Source organism: Lemur catta, chromosome 18 (assembly GCF_020740605.2).
Source record: "Lemur catta isolate mLemCat1 chromosome 18, mLemCat1.pri, whole genome shotgun sequence".
NCBI classification, from domain to species: domain Eukaryota; kingdom Metazoa; phylum Chordata; class Mammalia; order Primates; family Lemuridae; genus Lemur; species Lemur catta.
Window position 1 is genome coordinate 7515176 of NC_059145.1, and position 16546 is coordinate 7531721.

Below are 16546 nucleotides of genomic sequence, written 5' to 3' on the forward strand. Positions count from 1 at the left end.
TGGCTGTCTCACAACTTCATTGGTTCCCTACTGTTGGACATTCAGGCACTTCCTGATTGTTGATCAATATCTTTGCATTTGAAAGAGCCTTTGTTCACAACCCCAGCATTTCATTTGGGTGTGTTCCTCCTCTTTTAAAACATTTTTGGCAAAGGCACCTCTCTAGCCTGCCGGGAGGCTCTTTTCCCTAGAATCGGGGATTTCTTCCCAAGGCTGAATTAAATCCTTGGGATTGGAACTTAATCCCGTTTCCCCTTCTTTGGAGCGTTGGTGGAGATGGACCACAGCTGGCCTTGTTTTCCCCACAGATGTTTCGGCTGGGAGAGTCAGCAGTCAGTCACCAGACTAGGACGGAGGGCAGGAAGTGCCTGTGAGCGCAGGGGACTCAGCCCAGGCCAGGGTGAATGGAGACGAGGTTAAAAGGGCCAGGCGATGAGAAGGGCAAGGAGTCGGTGCGCTGGGGTGAGTCAGCCTCATTATCTGCTTCCTATGTGGTACCGAGTAGTGACCTTCCTTCCTCCCAGACCCCTGGAGAAGTCACTTGGCAAAAGTACCCCAACCGACTGCCAGCCTTCAGGCTCACTCTCCCCAGCGATACGTAGCAGTTTTCCTATTACACACGGAATAAGCAACCAGTGGTGATCCAGCACACGCCAGGTGCCAGCCCTGTGCCAGGACCCTTACACAGCCATATTTTGGGGCCAGCGTGGTGCTCTTGAAAGTACCCGAGTCAGGCAGACCTGGGTCCAGTCCCTGCGCAGTACTTCCTATGAGTGTGACCACGTGGAACTCACTTACCTCTGTGAGCCTCGGTTTCCTCATCTGTAAACTGGGGTTCAATGGCACCTGTTTCCCAGGACTGTTGTGGTGACGGTAGGCACTGTCGTGCATGTACGTAATGTACCCAGTACTGGGGCCACACAGAGCAGGTGCTCGAGACGTTACTGTCCCGTGTTATTCAATTGTCCTTATACCCCAGGGTCAGAGATGTCAAGGAATGGAATCCATCCCATTGCCTCTGATAACCCCCAGTGACGGGGAGCTCATTAGTAGGTAGGAATTCACAGCATCCTAATATAAGTAAGGAAACTGAGGCTCTGAGAGATTAAATCAGGAGTCTTCATGGAACAAAAACTGCCAGCTGAGAGATGTCATGTTTTAGAGAAGCATCAGCCTCAGGGTGTGTGCAGGGTGTTGGGGAGTGGGGCTTCTGGGCCCCCCAAATTCCCTAGGCCCCCCAAATTCCCTAGGCCCTGCCTCACCACCCAGCTCTGCCGTTGGCTACCTCTGGCAAGGGCGACTGAGGAGGCCTAGGGCGCACAGACGACTTCCCTGGAGACAGCCGGTGCCAGGGCTCTGGGAACACCTGAGTTAGGGTGTGACACCACAGCCCACTCTCCTGCCCCACCTCCTAAGCCCCACAGCCACCTAAAGGGGAGCTTTAGCACGCGGCTTTTCACGGCAGGGGGGTGGAAGGAAACTGAGGCTCACATGCTCAAGGTCACCGCCCAAACTGGGTCTCTGAACCGAGGGCACTTGCCTGGCTCATCCGGCAGGAGAATCCCTCTCCCGATGCCCCCAGAAGGAACTCCCGCCGCTGAGCGCGTCCCGTCCCGGCGTGGGCAGCAGCCCAGGAGGGAGAAGGCAGCCGCCCCGGTGCCCCAGAAGCTGGGAGCCCCCTCCCCGCCAGCCGCGGGCCCTCTCCTGGCTTTCCTTTGGCAGAAAGTTGCTGCATGCTCTGACAGACACACCGCCGGGAAAATGCCACCGCCCAGACCCGGGGACAAAACAGGGACTGTTTCGACGCAAGTGGACTTTCCAGATCAGCCCCTACGTGAGCAGAGGGGACATAAAGCCGCCCCCGTGCGCAGGACGCTGCCCCGACCCGGGCTGCATCCCATCTCGCGACGCCCCCGTGGGGCGGGCACGACCCCCCGAGGGTCACGGGGAAGGAAACAGCCTCGCCGGCGGAGGCACTTGCCCAAGGTCAGGCGCAGCCAGCGAGCGCGGGGCCGGGGCTCGAACCGGGGGAAGGGCCACAGCGGCCGCCGCCGGGGATCCCGGAGCAGCCTGGCCAGCGCCCGCCCGGTGCCCGCGCCGCCCGGGGCCCCACCCCCAGCCGAGGCCGCACGGGCGGGCGGCGGCCGCGTTACCTGGTGCTGCTGCCGCGGCGCTGGCTCCGCACCGGCTCGCCTCGGTCCCGCGCCCGCGCCGGCTGCGCTCCGGGCAGCGATGGAGCGGGCGGCGCGCACGGCCTGCGCCCCACGCCTCGCGCCCACTTCCTCGTCTCCGCCCCCGGCTCGCCCCTCCTCGCCCGCCGCTCCTGCCCTGCCTGCCCGCCCCAACTCTCTCTCCTCTCTCTCCCCTCCTTCTCGTTCTCCTCTCCCCCCTTCTCTTTCCTTCTGTCTCTCCCCCCTTCTTCTCTCTCTCTCTCTCCCCCTTTCTCTCTCTTCCCTCCCACACGCTGCCTTTCTCCCCGTCTCCCTCTCCCACACTCACCCACTTTCTCTTTTCTTTCCCTTTCTCCTAGACCTTCTTTCCTTCTCTCGCTGACTCCGACACTCCCCCTTCCTCTTCCCTTCCCTCACACGCCCCCACTTTCTCTCTCATTTTTCCCTAACTCCTTCCCGCTCCCTGCTCCCCGCCACTGGGAACCCCCCCCTTGACTGGGCAGCCTGGCCTGAGCCCCAGTGTCCACGTGTGGGGACATTGGCTGAGTGGAAGGGGACTCCTCCCTGTGGCCTATAGTTGGCCTCTGGCTACAGGAGGGCCTGCCTTGGGGGCTGGGCGGTGGCTCCTCACCCTGGGTCCCAGGACCCAGCCACCAATCAGGCTCCAAGGGGGAAAGAACTAGTTTTGAAGGAAATGCCTGGATAATTCTGGGCTGTGAAACCTAGAAACACAGGAGGCCAGAGGATAAAAGGCACGTAGCTGTCGGTGAGTCCAGGGGTTATTAATTACAAAAATAAGAAAAAAAATCAGCAAAACTTCAAAAAACCCTAGAGTGGATTTGTTCTGGTTGAAGGAAGGGCTGAAGAGGAAGAGAAGTCGGGAAAGAAGTAGGCCTTGGGAAAGCAGCTTTTGGGTAGGGAGTATAGCGCCCGCCTTCCAGGTGAGAAAATGGAGGCTCGGATGGGAAAACCCATCTCCTAAACATCGGGGTGTCAAGGCCGCTGTGCTGACCGCGCAGACCTCACTGGAGGGAGCCTGGGCGGGTGGGCCGCGGGCACGCGCCAGGCCTGGGCAGCAGGCAGGCAGATAGGCTGTCCCTGGCCTCTTGGGGGACCTGGTGTGTGGGGATGCCCGCAGAAGCTCTGCAAAGGAGGGCAAAGGTGAGAGGGTTAAGCTGGCATAAATTTCAGACAAATGCCACTGCTGGTTGATACACCATCTTAAGCCATTCTGTCAGCATGGCCCAGCCCTGTGCTAGGGGCCGAGATGCACATACGGAGGGGCCATGGTCCCCTGGCGCTCTGAGTTCCCAGCTTCTGGGGAGGCTGTTGTTGCACCATGTGTCCAAGTCACCATCATCTTGGAATGATAAGAACCTCCAAGCTGGTCTTCTGGACTCCTCTTATGCTTGCCTGCAATTCACAAAGCAGCTCAGGTAATCTCTAAAAGGTGTAAATCACATCATACCTTTCTATTCCTCTGCTTCCAGCCCTCCCATGACTTCCTGCTGTACTTAGAATAAAACCCAAGCTTCTTTTTTTTTTGAAACAGAGTCTCACTCTCTTGCCTGGGCTAGAGTGCCTGGCCTCAGCCTAGCTCACAGCAACCTCAAACTCCTGGGCTCAAGCGATCCTCCTGCCTCAGCCTCCCAGGTAGCTGGGACTACAGGCATGCGCCACCATGCCCGGCTAATTTGTTCTCTTTTTAGTTGTTTGGCTAATTTCTTTCTATTTTTAGTAGAGACGGGATCTTGCTCTTGCTCAGGCTGGTCTTGAACTCCTGAGCTCAAGCTATCCTCCTACCTCAGCCTCCCAGAGTGCTAGGATTACAGGCGTGAGCCACCGCGCCCAGCCTAACCCAAACTTCTTGTCGCTGCCAAGAGGCCCCACGTGGGTGCGTGGTTTAGGAGACTCACCTCTCTGATCTTATCTCTCACCACTCCTTACTTCTCTCTGTGTGTCTCAACCACAGTGGCTTCCTACCTGCTCCTGGGAACAGGAACATACCGCAGGCCTTTTGCACCAACGGTTCCCTCTGCCAGGAAAGCTCTTCCCTCCTCCCATGTCTGTTCAAATGTCACCTTCACAGCGAGGTCACCCTGACTGTCCTATCTAAAGCAGTCACCCCTTTGCCATAGTGTTTTTCATTGCATCCCTTTTTATTGTAATGAACACATTTATCACTGTTTAAAATTATTTTGTCGATTCATTGGTTTATATGCTTAATGCCTGCTTTACCTCACCAGCATTGAACCGGGGAGGGAGGGACCTTGTCTGTATTGTTCTCTGTGCCTCCCCAGAGCCTACAACAGTACCTGGCATGTAATGGATGCTCACTATATGGTTGCCGCATGAGTGAATGAAACAATGCTATAATGAAGAGGTTTGGGAAAAGGAAAAGTTGATTGACCCTGACAAGGGAAAAAGAAGATTGTCTTCAAAAAGATTACTTTAGAGCCCACTCACAAAGGGGAAACAGCACTTCACAGGTGCAGAGAAGGAAAGGGCTGTCAGTCCAAGGGGACAGCACAGAGGAAGGCCCCCCGGTGTGAGTTTGGGCAGCGCTGCAAGCCCAGGGGTGGGGAGCTTGGGTGGCAGAGCGGACTTGATCCTGTTGCCAGCGGGGGATTACAGCATGATTTTAGGCAGGGGGTGGTGTGTCCCGGAGAAGAGAAGGCTCCAGTGACCTTTGCCTCTATGAAGGACCTCTGGCAGAGGAAACAGATGAGAGACCCGCACTTGGACCCATGGTAAAAATAGAATGCGCAGGCTTTTCGCTCCGTGAAGAATGTTTTTTTTAAAGGAGCTGCAGAGGAAAACAGGCTCCATGGTGGTGAGATCACCGTCCATGCACGTTCATTCCCTTCCCAGAAGGAGGATGATGCAGACTTGTTTGGCTACTGATGTATTGGTGGAAAGATGCAGAGGCTTTAGGGCCAGAGAGTGCCTGCCACATTTCCTTCCTGTCTGCCATGGGGCTGGTGCTGTTCAGGTGATGTTCCAGGAAGAGGCTGCTCCATCACCAGGTCCCAGAATGAAGTACCAGAAGCCCAGCCAGCCCCCAGTGGACATGGGATGTGAGTGAGAGAGAAATTTGTTGAAGGCCGTCACAGTTTCTGCAGTCATCTGATGTTGCTAGATAGTCACACTCACTTGGTCTGCCTTAGTGGGTCAAGGGCTCAGTCAGGCTGGTTTCGACACTCACTAGCTATGATAGATTTTTCAAAGGTGGACACAGCAATTCAGCCCAGGCTCCTTTGCAATGGGACAGCACCTCCTGTCAAGTGGTGGAGTATATTTCCCTGCTCCTCGAATTTCAGGCTGGCCTTGTGACTTGCTTCGGCCAACAGAACCCAGTAGAAGGGATGCTGGGCGACTTCCAACATGAGGCTGCGAGAGACTTGCAGCGTCTGCTTTCATCCTCTCGGGACAATGCTCGAGCCCACCGTGCTGTGAAGACATCTGAGATGAAAGGCCACGTGGGGGGAGATGCCCAGTGGTCCCGGCCCTAATACCAGACCTGGCAGCTGCCTGTAGTCACATGGGTGAACTCAGGCAGGACCAGCACAAGAACTGCCCGGCCCACCCAGAGAACAGAGAGAATAACCCAGCCTTGGTTTAAGCCAGTACGTTCTGGCGTGGTTTGTTACACAGCAATGAATAACTAGGTAAGTGGCCTTGAAGAAATCAGTTCCTGTTCAGAGCCCATTTCCTCGACTATAAAATAAGCATAACAGTGATGTCTACTGCAAAGAGTTTGGATGAGGCTCAGATTTTTTTAAAAAGGATATAAAATCCATCTATTCATTGTGTATTGAGCACTGACTCTGTGTGTGTCAGGCAATGAACAAGGTGGACTAGGACCTGCCGGCTAGAGGGACACAAAACAAGCCAAGATAATTGCAGCTACAGATAATTGCTATGGGGAAAGCCAAACAGGGTAATGTCACTGAGAGTGACTGGGGGTGGTACTTGTTTAAGATACTTTGAGTGAGTGACATTTGAGCTGAGCCCCGCATATGCAGATGAGGGGAGCACCATCCGTGTGAAGGAGCAGTAAGTGCAGATGCCCCCAGGGAGGGGCAAGCTTGGCCTCCACTAGGAACACAGACAGAGCTAGCATGGCTATGTGTAGGAAGGAGAGGGACAAAAGCCAGAGACGCTCGGTGCAGGGACTCGTAGGTCACGGTAAGGTGTGTGGATTTCATCCTAAACGCAGTGGAGCCATTGGAGGGTTTTGATAGGGCAGTGGTGTCCTGCATGCACTGTAAAGTGAGTCCTTGCTGGAAGCAGTTCACTGTCAGCCACCCACCTGATCGGGATGGCACTTGTGACCCCTTCCAGCTCTCAAAGTTCCAGTTGTGTACCAGATCTGAAAGCCTTAGGGAGCTACTGAGCACCTCATCATATCAGAGCCATCGTTACTAATAACCAGAATCGAGGCTCCCTGCCTCGCAAGGGGGTCTGGGGCTCTGACAGCCTGAAGCCCCTCCTGGCTCTGCAAATGAAATAAGAACCGTCTTTCAAAGGAGGCTGGAGGAAGCTTCTCATGCTGAGGAAACCCAAACCGCCATTTGGCCAAAATAGAAAGAACGCACTTTCTTTGGAATGAGTAATCTCTGCTGAGTCTGACTGCTTGAAACTGGGGAAACGAAATAAAAAACAACCCCCAAACCAGCAATTAAGATAATAAATGATACAGCGTGGCGATGCCATTTACCCAAGTGGAAAATTCTGATGAAAACCCGAAAACCCCCTGGTGGTTTTAGTCATTGATTATTTCTCATCTCTCTCCAGGCTCTGTGGCAGCTCTGGGTTTGTGGTTGAGTTGTGTGGGTGCAGATTTCCTGGCCGTCATGTGCCATGAGTCTTGAGAGAGGCTTTCAGAAGGTCTCAGGGCTGGGAGTCCCCAGCTAATTCCTGCACTGCCAGTGCTGCTCCCGGGACCCCAGATTTGGCTATTGCCCTAGTCTCTCTGAAACTGCACAGTGACCCAGTTCTGGCTCACAAGATGGGGAGGAGTGTCATTTGTTGAATATCTACCATCTTCTGGATACTGTGCTGGTTTCTTTGCATACATCATCTCAAATAATTCCCACCACCACCCTGGGAGGTAGATGCTCTTACTTCTCCCAGGTTACAGAGGAGGAAACTGAGGCTCAGAAAGTCAGAGATTGGTCCATGGTCCCATAGCTAGCTGTGGCATTCACTCTGCCAGTCCCTGCTTCTAACCACTCTGCTCTCCTGGTCCACTCTGACAGCAAAATAGACTGTTCTGTGGGATCCAGGAGTGGGGAATGATTCAGCCGGGGGTGGAGAGGGAGCCAGGAGGCGACTTTTATAGCGGGTCTGGAGGCATAAATAGGACTTTGTTCATGGGAAGGGCGGGAAGGGATATTTCAAGCAGAGACAAAGCGTAGAAAGATGTAAGCATGAGGTGTTAATAGGGAAGAAGGCAGCTGGGTGGGCTGGAGAGGGGCTGCAGAGACAAAGGGCTGGGGTCTTGTTGAAGGATGGGGCCAGGGAGGTGGGCTGTAAAACATAAAAGCTCTCGAACAGTATTATGCTAAGAAGCCTGGGCTGCGTCCTTGCGGCAATGGAGAGTGGTCAGCGAGGGGTGGGACGGACGTGTGAGAGATGATGAGTGGGCGAACATTCCCCCTGGTGACTGACAGGGGAAGGAACAGAAATGCCCCAAACTGGCTTAAGTGTGCGGGACTTCACAGAGATGAAACTGAGGACGTCCGTGAAACAAATGATAGGACAACGGCGTGGCCTCGTGGGACCTGGGCAATCTTCAGGCAACTTCTGTCCCTCTTTGCTTTTCCCGGCTGAACATCTTTTCTTTCTCGAGCAGACATGTGTCCCTAGTTCCTGAGCCCCCATAATTTTCACTTCCTTGCTGTTGCTGCTTGGCCCCTGCTTGGGCCTTAAAGCTACATGACTCACAGACGCAGGGCCTGGCAGGAGTTGACTGCACTTTTCTAGTCTCTTAATTGAGCTCTGAGGAAAGAACGATCTGAAGGAAGTGACTTGTAGAGCCCTAAGAGAAATGGAAGGAAGGGAAGCAGCACTTCTTCAGTGCTCACTCTGTGGCAGGCAGGTTAACCGACCTCTCAGTGAACCTTGCGGTAGCTGGCCGGCGAGTGGTGCCATCCCCCTTTTGCAGGACGGGGAGCACCTTGACCAGAGCCAAACAGCAAGGAAGTAGCAGAGCATGGGGTAGTTCTAAGCGTCAGCTTGGTTGGGGCCACGGTGCTCAGATATTTGGTCAAACATCATTCTGGATGTTTCTTTGAGGATGTTTTTGGGTGAGATTTGCATTTAAATTGGTGGATTTTGAGTAAAGCAGATTGCCCTCCATATTGTGGGTGGACTTTATCCAATCAGTTGAAGACTTGAATAGAACAAAAAGACTGACCTCCCCCAAGCAAGAGGGATTTCTGCCAGCAGAATTTGGACTTACTCTATAGCATTAACTCTTCCCAGCCTGCCAGCCCCACCCTGCCGATATATATATGTATACACACACAAAATCTCCTGTTGGTTCTGTTTCTTTGGAGAACCCAGACTAACACACAGAATAGGAACTATTAGCCGTCTCCTGAAGCAAGGATGGGAGAGAATATTTCAGGCAGCTGGAGGACATGTTGACTGACACAGGCAGCTCAGGACTGGGAACTCAAGTAGGAGAATAATGGCCTCAAATGAAGGGAAAGCCAGGCCCAGAAGTCACCATGGGGTGAGCCCCAGGGAGCCTGGCTGGGTCATTAATTAGAGTCCTGTGAGGCCAGAAGATTAGAGGTGAGGCTCAGGCGGTGAGCCCAGGGCCCAGCCAACGAAGACGTGGGCAGCTTATCCCTGGGCCAGACAGATGCAGAGGGCACTGATGCTGCCTACCATAATGATTTCCAACCTCTTTAGCCCTTAATGGCAGGAAAGTCAGTTACTAGCTTTCCCAGCCTTCATTGCAGCTAGGGGTTGTCATGTGACTCAGGTTGGCCAATGAGATGAAGGGCTGGGAAATTCCCAGGAAAGATCAACATGAGGCCCACCTTCTCCTGCTGCCCTGACTGCTTGTCCCACGACTTCCTTCCTTCCGTCCTGCAGTTAAGGCAGCCATGTTGTGACCACAAGGGAAAGATGGTAAGAACTGAAGAGAAATGGGCTCAGAACCCAGATATTGTGGGGCTTCTGGGGCAACCCTAGAAGCACCTATTTTCCAACTTTTTTGCTTGTGAACTCACGAAACACCCTACAGTTAAGGGACTGTGAGTCAAAGTGTCTGTTATTTACAGCTAAACACACCTTGATTCAAGGAGAAGATATGAGTGTGCGGAAAATATGACCCTATCTCCAATTCAATGCCCTCCGAGAGTACGGTGACCCCATTTTCCTCTGTTGGGACATGCTTTCTCTCTGTCCTCCACCTGCTCCCCCGCCAAGCCTAGAGACCCTTCTCTGGAAGGTCAGCTTCAATTTCCCAGGATGGATCACACACCCTCCTCTGAACGTCCCTAACCCAGTGTACATTTGCTTCCATAGCACATGTCACATGGTCTTGTGATGGCACATTCCTCACAAGATGTGTGCTCTGTGATGGCAGGAAGGAAGGAGGGGCAGGGGAGCCAGTGGTTTGTCTCCTCAGCTGACTTCCACTTACGTCTCATCGCCCAGGCCCCCCACGTGGCTGTGCTAGCTGCAGGGAAGACTCAGGAAGTGGCAATTTCACCCTTCCAGCTTCTACAGTGGGAGGCAGGCAAAGGATAAGAGGGCTGGAAGTGTGGGTTCGCCACTAAGCAGCATCTGCCACAATGATGAAATATTTTAAGTTCTTTGATGTCTTAACAATAATTTAATTTTTATTTTTTTATAAATGGAAATATTTTTATTTTTTTTTCTGATTCTGAAAGCAACAAAGCTTGTTGTAAGAATTCAAACCATAGGGGTATGGATTGAGTTTCCTGAAGTCTTTTTCCTTAGAGACAATCTTATGAACATTCAATCTATATATTATTCCAGATGTTTGTCTAAGCATACAAATATTTTTAGGAAGTTAATTATAAAAATGGGTTATGTCATACATACTCTTCTGTCATCTACTTTTTTTACATGACTAGCATGGACATCTTCCCTTATTTATACAAATAGATATGACTTAACCCTTTTTTAACAATGGAATAATTCTGTATTAGTTAGCTATTGCTGTATAATAAATTACCACAAACTTGGTGGCTTAAAACAACACACATTTATTATCTCACAGTTTTTGTGGGCCAGGTATCTGGGCATTGCTTAGCTGGGTCGTCTGTTTCAGAATCTGTCATTAGACCGAATCAAAGTGTCTGCCAGGATTGAATTCTCTTCTGAAGGCTTGAGTGGGGAAAGATCTTGCTATGATTGGAATGTCCCCTCCAAAACTCATGTTGAAATTTAATTGCCATTCTGACGATATTAAGAGGTACTATTAAGAGGTAATTAGGCCATGAAGTCTCGGCCCTCATAAATGGCTTAATGTCATTATCACGAGAGTGGGATTGTTATTGTGGGAGTGGGTTGTTATAAAAGCAAGTTCAACCCTCTCTTGCTCACTTGCTCTCTTTCACTGTGCTCTCTCACCCTTCCACCCTCCATCTTGGGGTGACACGTCAAGAAGGCCCTTGCAAGATGCCGGCACCTTAATATTGGACTTCTCAGCCTCTGGAACTGTGAGAAGTAAATTTCTTTCTTTATAAAATACCGAGTCTGTGGTATTCTGTTATAGCAACACAAAACAGACTAAGACATATCTGCTTCCAAGCATACTTACATCACTGGCAGAATTTAGTCCCTTTAGGCCTGTTGGATTGAGGGCCTCAGTTCTTCAGTGGCTGTTGGTTAGAAGCTTCCCTCAGTTCCTTTCCATGTGGCCCTCCCCTGTTTCATCAGATCAGCAAGGCAAAGAATCTGCTAGCAATGTGGAAGTCAGAACCTTTTGTGAGCTTTAATCACAGAAGTGATACCCACTCAGCACTGAGATATTTTGTTGGCTAGAAGGAAGTTGTAAGAATTCAAATCATATGAGTTATGGTCCCACCATACTTAGGGGAAGGCATTACACAAAGTCCTACACCCCAGGAGCCAGGGATCATGGGGCCACTGTCTGCCATGTTGTCACACTTGCTCAACCATTCTCCAGCTGGTGAACACCTAGGTTGTTTCTAGTTTTCTCACCGATATGAACAATGTCGTCATCCTTAAATTTGTATCTTTGTGAGCTGGTTCAAGATTTTTGTTTTAGAAAATTCTTCAAGGTGGAATTTCTCATTCTAAGGGCAAATGGATTCATGAATGAGTGGTCTCCCAAAGTTTGACCAAATGTGTATGCTCAACAGCAGTGTGTGAACGTAGGCTCTTATCCACCACCTTCATTAATGCTGAGTATTTAGCAACCTGGTAAATGTTTTTCAATATGATGGATGAAAACTGATATTCTGTGTTTTAGTTTGCAGTTCTTTGTTTCTCAGTAAGGATGAGTATATTTTCTTATATTACCAACCACTTGTTTTGGTCAGGATTTTTTGGTTACCAGGCACAATAAAGCCATTTGAACTAGGTTAAGTATTAAAAGCATGGAAGAGAGTGCATTTTGTAAGGACACAGAGAAACTTTACAAACAAATCACTGCCTTGCCTTATTAGGCACAGAATAGCATCCATTCCAACTCCTGGAAGTCACTCCCTTCATTGCTCACTGTCTGTGGGTGCAGGAGGCCTCGTCTCTGTTTCTCTTGGCCCATGTGCTCCACTTTCTTCTCCTTCCTTGTTGACGGGCTCTTCCACTTACTCAGAGGAGTAAGTTTCCTCATAGATCTCTTTTAGTTTCCAATATAAAACATATCCATTATACAAATTTTAATTAATGTAGATGTAAAAGTGTTATCCTCACCCCAATCTCTTCTCTCAGAGGTATTAACAATTAACAATTTAACATGTATCCTTAGATTTTTTTTATCCTGTGGATGATGATAATGACAATGATGATGGCGATGATGATAATAGTGCTGATGGTGATGGTGATGATGATGATAGTGGTGATAATGGTGATGATGGTGATGATGGTGATTGTTGTGATGGTAGTTAGCAGTTACTGCACATTTAGTATGGTCCTAGCTTTGTGATAAGGATATTACATACTTTAATACTCCTTAAAACAGCCATTTGAAGAAGCTACAATTACTCTTCATTTTATAGATGAGGAAACTGAGCCATAGAGAGGCTAAGTAATTTGCCCAAAATGATACAGCTAATAATGTCAGATCCAGGATTCAAACCCAGGCAATCCCAAATACACACACACACACACACACACACACACACACCATAAATATAAATTTTTAAAAATATAACTTTTCATTACCGACACATAATATTTTACATATTTATGGGGTATATGTGAGTGCTTTTTACATGCATAGAATGTGTGATGATCAAGTCAGGGTATAAAAGTATATTTGTTTAAAAAATAAAAAATAATATCACACAGTTAATTTTCTGCATTTTTCTCTCTATGAAGATCACCCTCATTGTTTTTATTCACTGAACGGTGTTCCACTGTGGGATGAACTATGATTTTTTTAGCCAATGCCTATTGATGGACACCTAGTTGCTCCCAATCCGCCCTTTTGTAGCATCCTTCATAAGCACGTCTGACTTGCTGGAGGTGACTCTGGCCGTGTCCTAAATGGCCTTTCAGTGCAACTCCCCACCAGCTGACAGCCCTATGGCAGGTCTCTTCACGCATGTCTTCGTGAGACGGGATCTGGCGGGGCCTGGGCTGGCGGATGAGCACACAGGACTCTGCTCCTGAGGCCAGAGGAAGGCAGTTCCTATAGGAGCGTGTCCCAGGCTGTCTTTGCGTCCTCCTTCCTGCCCTTCGCCATTTTTCCGCTGGGGTTTCCTCTTTTCCTTACTGACTTACAGAAGCTCCTTGAATATCAGGCTTTGTCTCTCATTTATTTTGCAAATGGTTTTTTCTCATTTGCCTCTAGGCCTTTAGTGTACAGAAGTTTTAATTTCAACGTGGTTAGAGCCATGGCTTTTTCGCTTATCCTTACTGACCCTCCGGCATTCAGAGAAAGTCTTTCTCAACTCAGGATTATAAAACCTTTCATTCTTTTATTTTCTCTGTTACTTTTATGATTTTTGTTTTACTTTAAATAGCAAATCAATTTCAAATTTGTTGTTACATCAAATTAATTGTTTCTCAAACATCCAGCACAATTGCTTGACTAGGCTGCCTCTCCCCACTGCTCTGGGTGCCTTGATGTCCTGCCGTACCACCATCTGCGGTTATCAGCGGCGACATTTGCGTTGGGCAGACTTGAGTCCTAGGCCCTGCCACTGACTGGCTGTGCGACCTTGATTCGCTGACTTAATGTCTCTGGGCTCACGTTTCCTTGTTGGTAAAGTGAGGACCATCAAGATTCCGATTCATGGGATTGCTGTGGAGGGGAATGATGCAGATCACTCAGTAGACATGCTCACGATTGTTATGATGTTTCCTAGTTCTCCCCACCCCCCATTTCAAGAACCTGTGCCTGGGCTCTCACTGTTTCCCTCTGTCTGCTCTGCCCCAGAACCACAACATTCACATCCCCCTCGCTCTACAGCACATTTTAGTATCCTCCGGACTGTAAGCTTCTTGAGGACAAGAATGGAGTCGATATCCTTAGTGCCTGGTACACAGTGCTCAGTATATAGCCACGGAATGAATGAATGAATAATACGAGCTCCTTCCTCGTTGTATTTCTTAGACGTTTTCTTGGCTATTCTTCAGCATTTTTTCCTCCCAAATTAATTTTAATTAATTTGTCAAGATCTTTTCCCACATACTCATGGGATTTTTATTGGCATTACAACAAATTAATGGGGTGATTTGAAGAGAATCGGCCTTGCAGCCCCAGGAACATGGTCTGCACGGCATTTACCCGGCCCTTCTTTTGTGTGCTTTGCAAAGCAGCGTTGCTCTCGCTACTGGCCTTGCTGGTCTGCCTGCACACTGATGCCGGGGTACTTTGCTGTTTCTCTTGCTCTTCTGAAAGATGTCTCTTCACCATCGTAGAGAATGAGCACCCAGGGGCTTGTGCTGCATTCGCCCTTGCCAACGTCTCTGGTTATAAGCACAGGCTTGTGGAGTCCAGCAGACCTGGCTGCGAACTACTTATTTTTCATTATTATTTTATTTTATTTTAGAGACAGGGTCTCACTCTGTTGCCCAGGCTAGAGTGCAGTGGCACCATTATAGCTCACTGAAGCCTCAAACTTCTGACCTCAAGCGATCCTCCCACCTTGGCCTCCCAGAATGCTGGCATTACAGGCATGAGCCACCGCGCTTGGCCTGTGAAGCTACTTAATAAGTGTGTGACCATGAGAAATCACCCTACCACCCTGAGTCTTGGTTTCCTTGTCTGTGACAGCGAAGAATTAACATCTACCCTACAGCCTTGCTGTGAATATTAAATTAGATATTATGGGTAAGGCTTTTAGGGTGGTACCAGGTGCAGCACAAACATGCAAGAAATGTCTGCCATTATGGTTATTTAGTAATATTACTGACATAAATATTTTATAACTCTAAGAATGTACTATCATATTGGGTGTTTCATTATTAATATATACAAAAAATATTTATAACACCACACCCTTCACCCCATGGCTCTGGTAGCTAAGGGACTGCACTGTTTTCTAAACACATGTGCTGTGTGCTCAGTCTTAATGGCCTTTCAGATTCTGGAAGGTCATGTTGGTGGAGAGTGAAATTGTTCTGCCTAAGACCAGGTGGGGACCGGGGATGGGAGCAGGAAATTTGGGGGCGATGAGTCAGGGGAGATGGGGAGGGAAAGGTTCTTTGGGGTGGGGAGAGAGGATGCAGGATGGGAGGAGAAAGCAGAGGAGAAGTGTCCAATGTGAAGAGGATTTGGAGGGAAATCCCCACCCCTTCCCACTGCCTCCGCCCCTACGGACTTTCAAGGCCAAGCAAGGAAGTGCTGAGCACCAGCCCCCTCAGCCTGGATCTCTCCACGGGGGCCCTTACCCTCAGGGCAGAGCAGCTGGACCACGACCTCTGAGCAGCAGCTGCCCGCAGTGCATTGGTGGAGGCTGCAGGTCCCACACAGGGCCCAGGATTCTCAGGCCCCGCAGAGGCCCGAGCCCCCAGAAAGCAGTGTGCCCACCCCCACTGCCCCATCCCAGGAGTGGCTGCCAGAAAGAGTGGGAACCGGCCCTGGGGCTCTACAGCAGCTGCAGGGCAGAGTGTGGAGAGGGAGGCTGAGCAGCTCCTTGCCCACAGCCCTCCTGGCTGGCCTTTCTGGCCGGCCGTGGGACTCCGCAGGGCTAGGGGGCTTAAACACCTCAGTGCCTAGTGTCTCTTACGGCACTGTTTATTACCTACCAACACCCGTGTGAATGAGTGTCTTCTCTTGCTGGGGGCCACCAAGTGAGTTTCCTGAGGCAGCCCTTACAGGGCCCACATGTTAGAAAGTGTCACGACGGATGGCAAGCTTTGGGAGGGTCATTTGAGCAGGACTGGAGAGGGGCTTTCTGCAAAGGGGCCGGTGGGCTGAAGGGGAGCCACAGAAGACAGCGCAGGACGCTTGGTGGCCACAGTCAGCCGCACATCTATCTTTACCCCTAGGGCTGAAGGGGGGAGCAGAGAGAGTGGGTTCCCGCGCCTGGAGACAGAGAGGGCTGGGCAGGAGCACTGTCTGTCCATGCAGCGAGGCAGCCAACCCTGTAGCGGGGAAGAGGGGAGCACAGACCCAACCTCACTGTCCCCCCTCCTGGCAGCACTCCCCATTGGCCAAATGCAGCAGGAAGCTAGGGGACAAGGGACCTCTTTAATATAGCAGGTGGACAGAGGGTGTGGCAGGACACATGGAAGTCACCTGCCACAGCGGGTGCATCAGTCTCCAGGAGACCAATGGCAGACGCACCTAGCATGCACCAGCTTTGCAGTAAGCACTTCATTTGTATTAACTTATTTAATCCCCACCACAGCCCTTTGAAGTAGGTGCCGTTACTAAGAACATCCCTATTTTGCTTATGGGGAGATCCAGGGGCAGAGAGGTTAGGCCCAAGTTGCCCAGCTACGGGGAGGCAGAGCTGGGACCCGGATCCAGGCCGCCTAGCCCAGGTCTGAGGTCTGAGGCACTACCCCGCACTGTCCCTGCGCCACTTCGGGGAGCTCCTCCTGTGACGCCTTCCCATGAGGCTCTGCTGTGACATGTGCCAAGGCTGGATGCATCCACAGGTTAAGGCAGGACCCCAAGTAGGACAGGATCCTACTCAAGAACTTTACTGGGTGATGAACCGATGAAGGAGTGTCAAACCATCAGC

General features: G+C 50.5%; 1 protein-coding gene across 2 annotated transcripts in view; it reads right to left on the reverse strand.

Annotated features, from left to right (window-relative positions):
• Positions 1–2275, reverse strand: part of HRH2 (histamine receptor H2) — a 46677-nt gene extending 44402 nt beyond the window's left edge. For both annotated transcript variants that reach the window (XM_045530664.1, XM_045530665.1), the window contains exon 1: positions 2154–2275. The gene's annotated coding sequence lies outside the window, so the exon portion shown is untranslated. The remainder of the gene's footprint in view (positions 1–2153) is intronic.
• Between the last annotated feature and the right edge of the window lie 14271 nt (positions 2276–16546).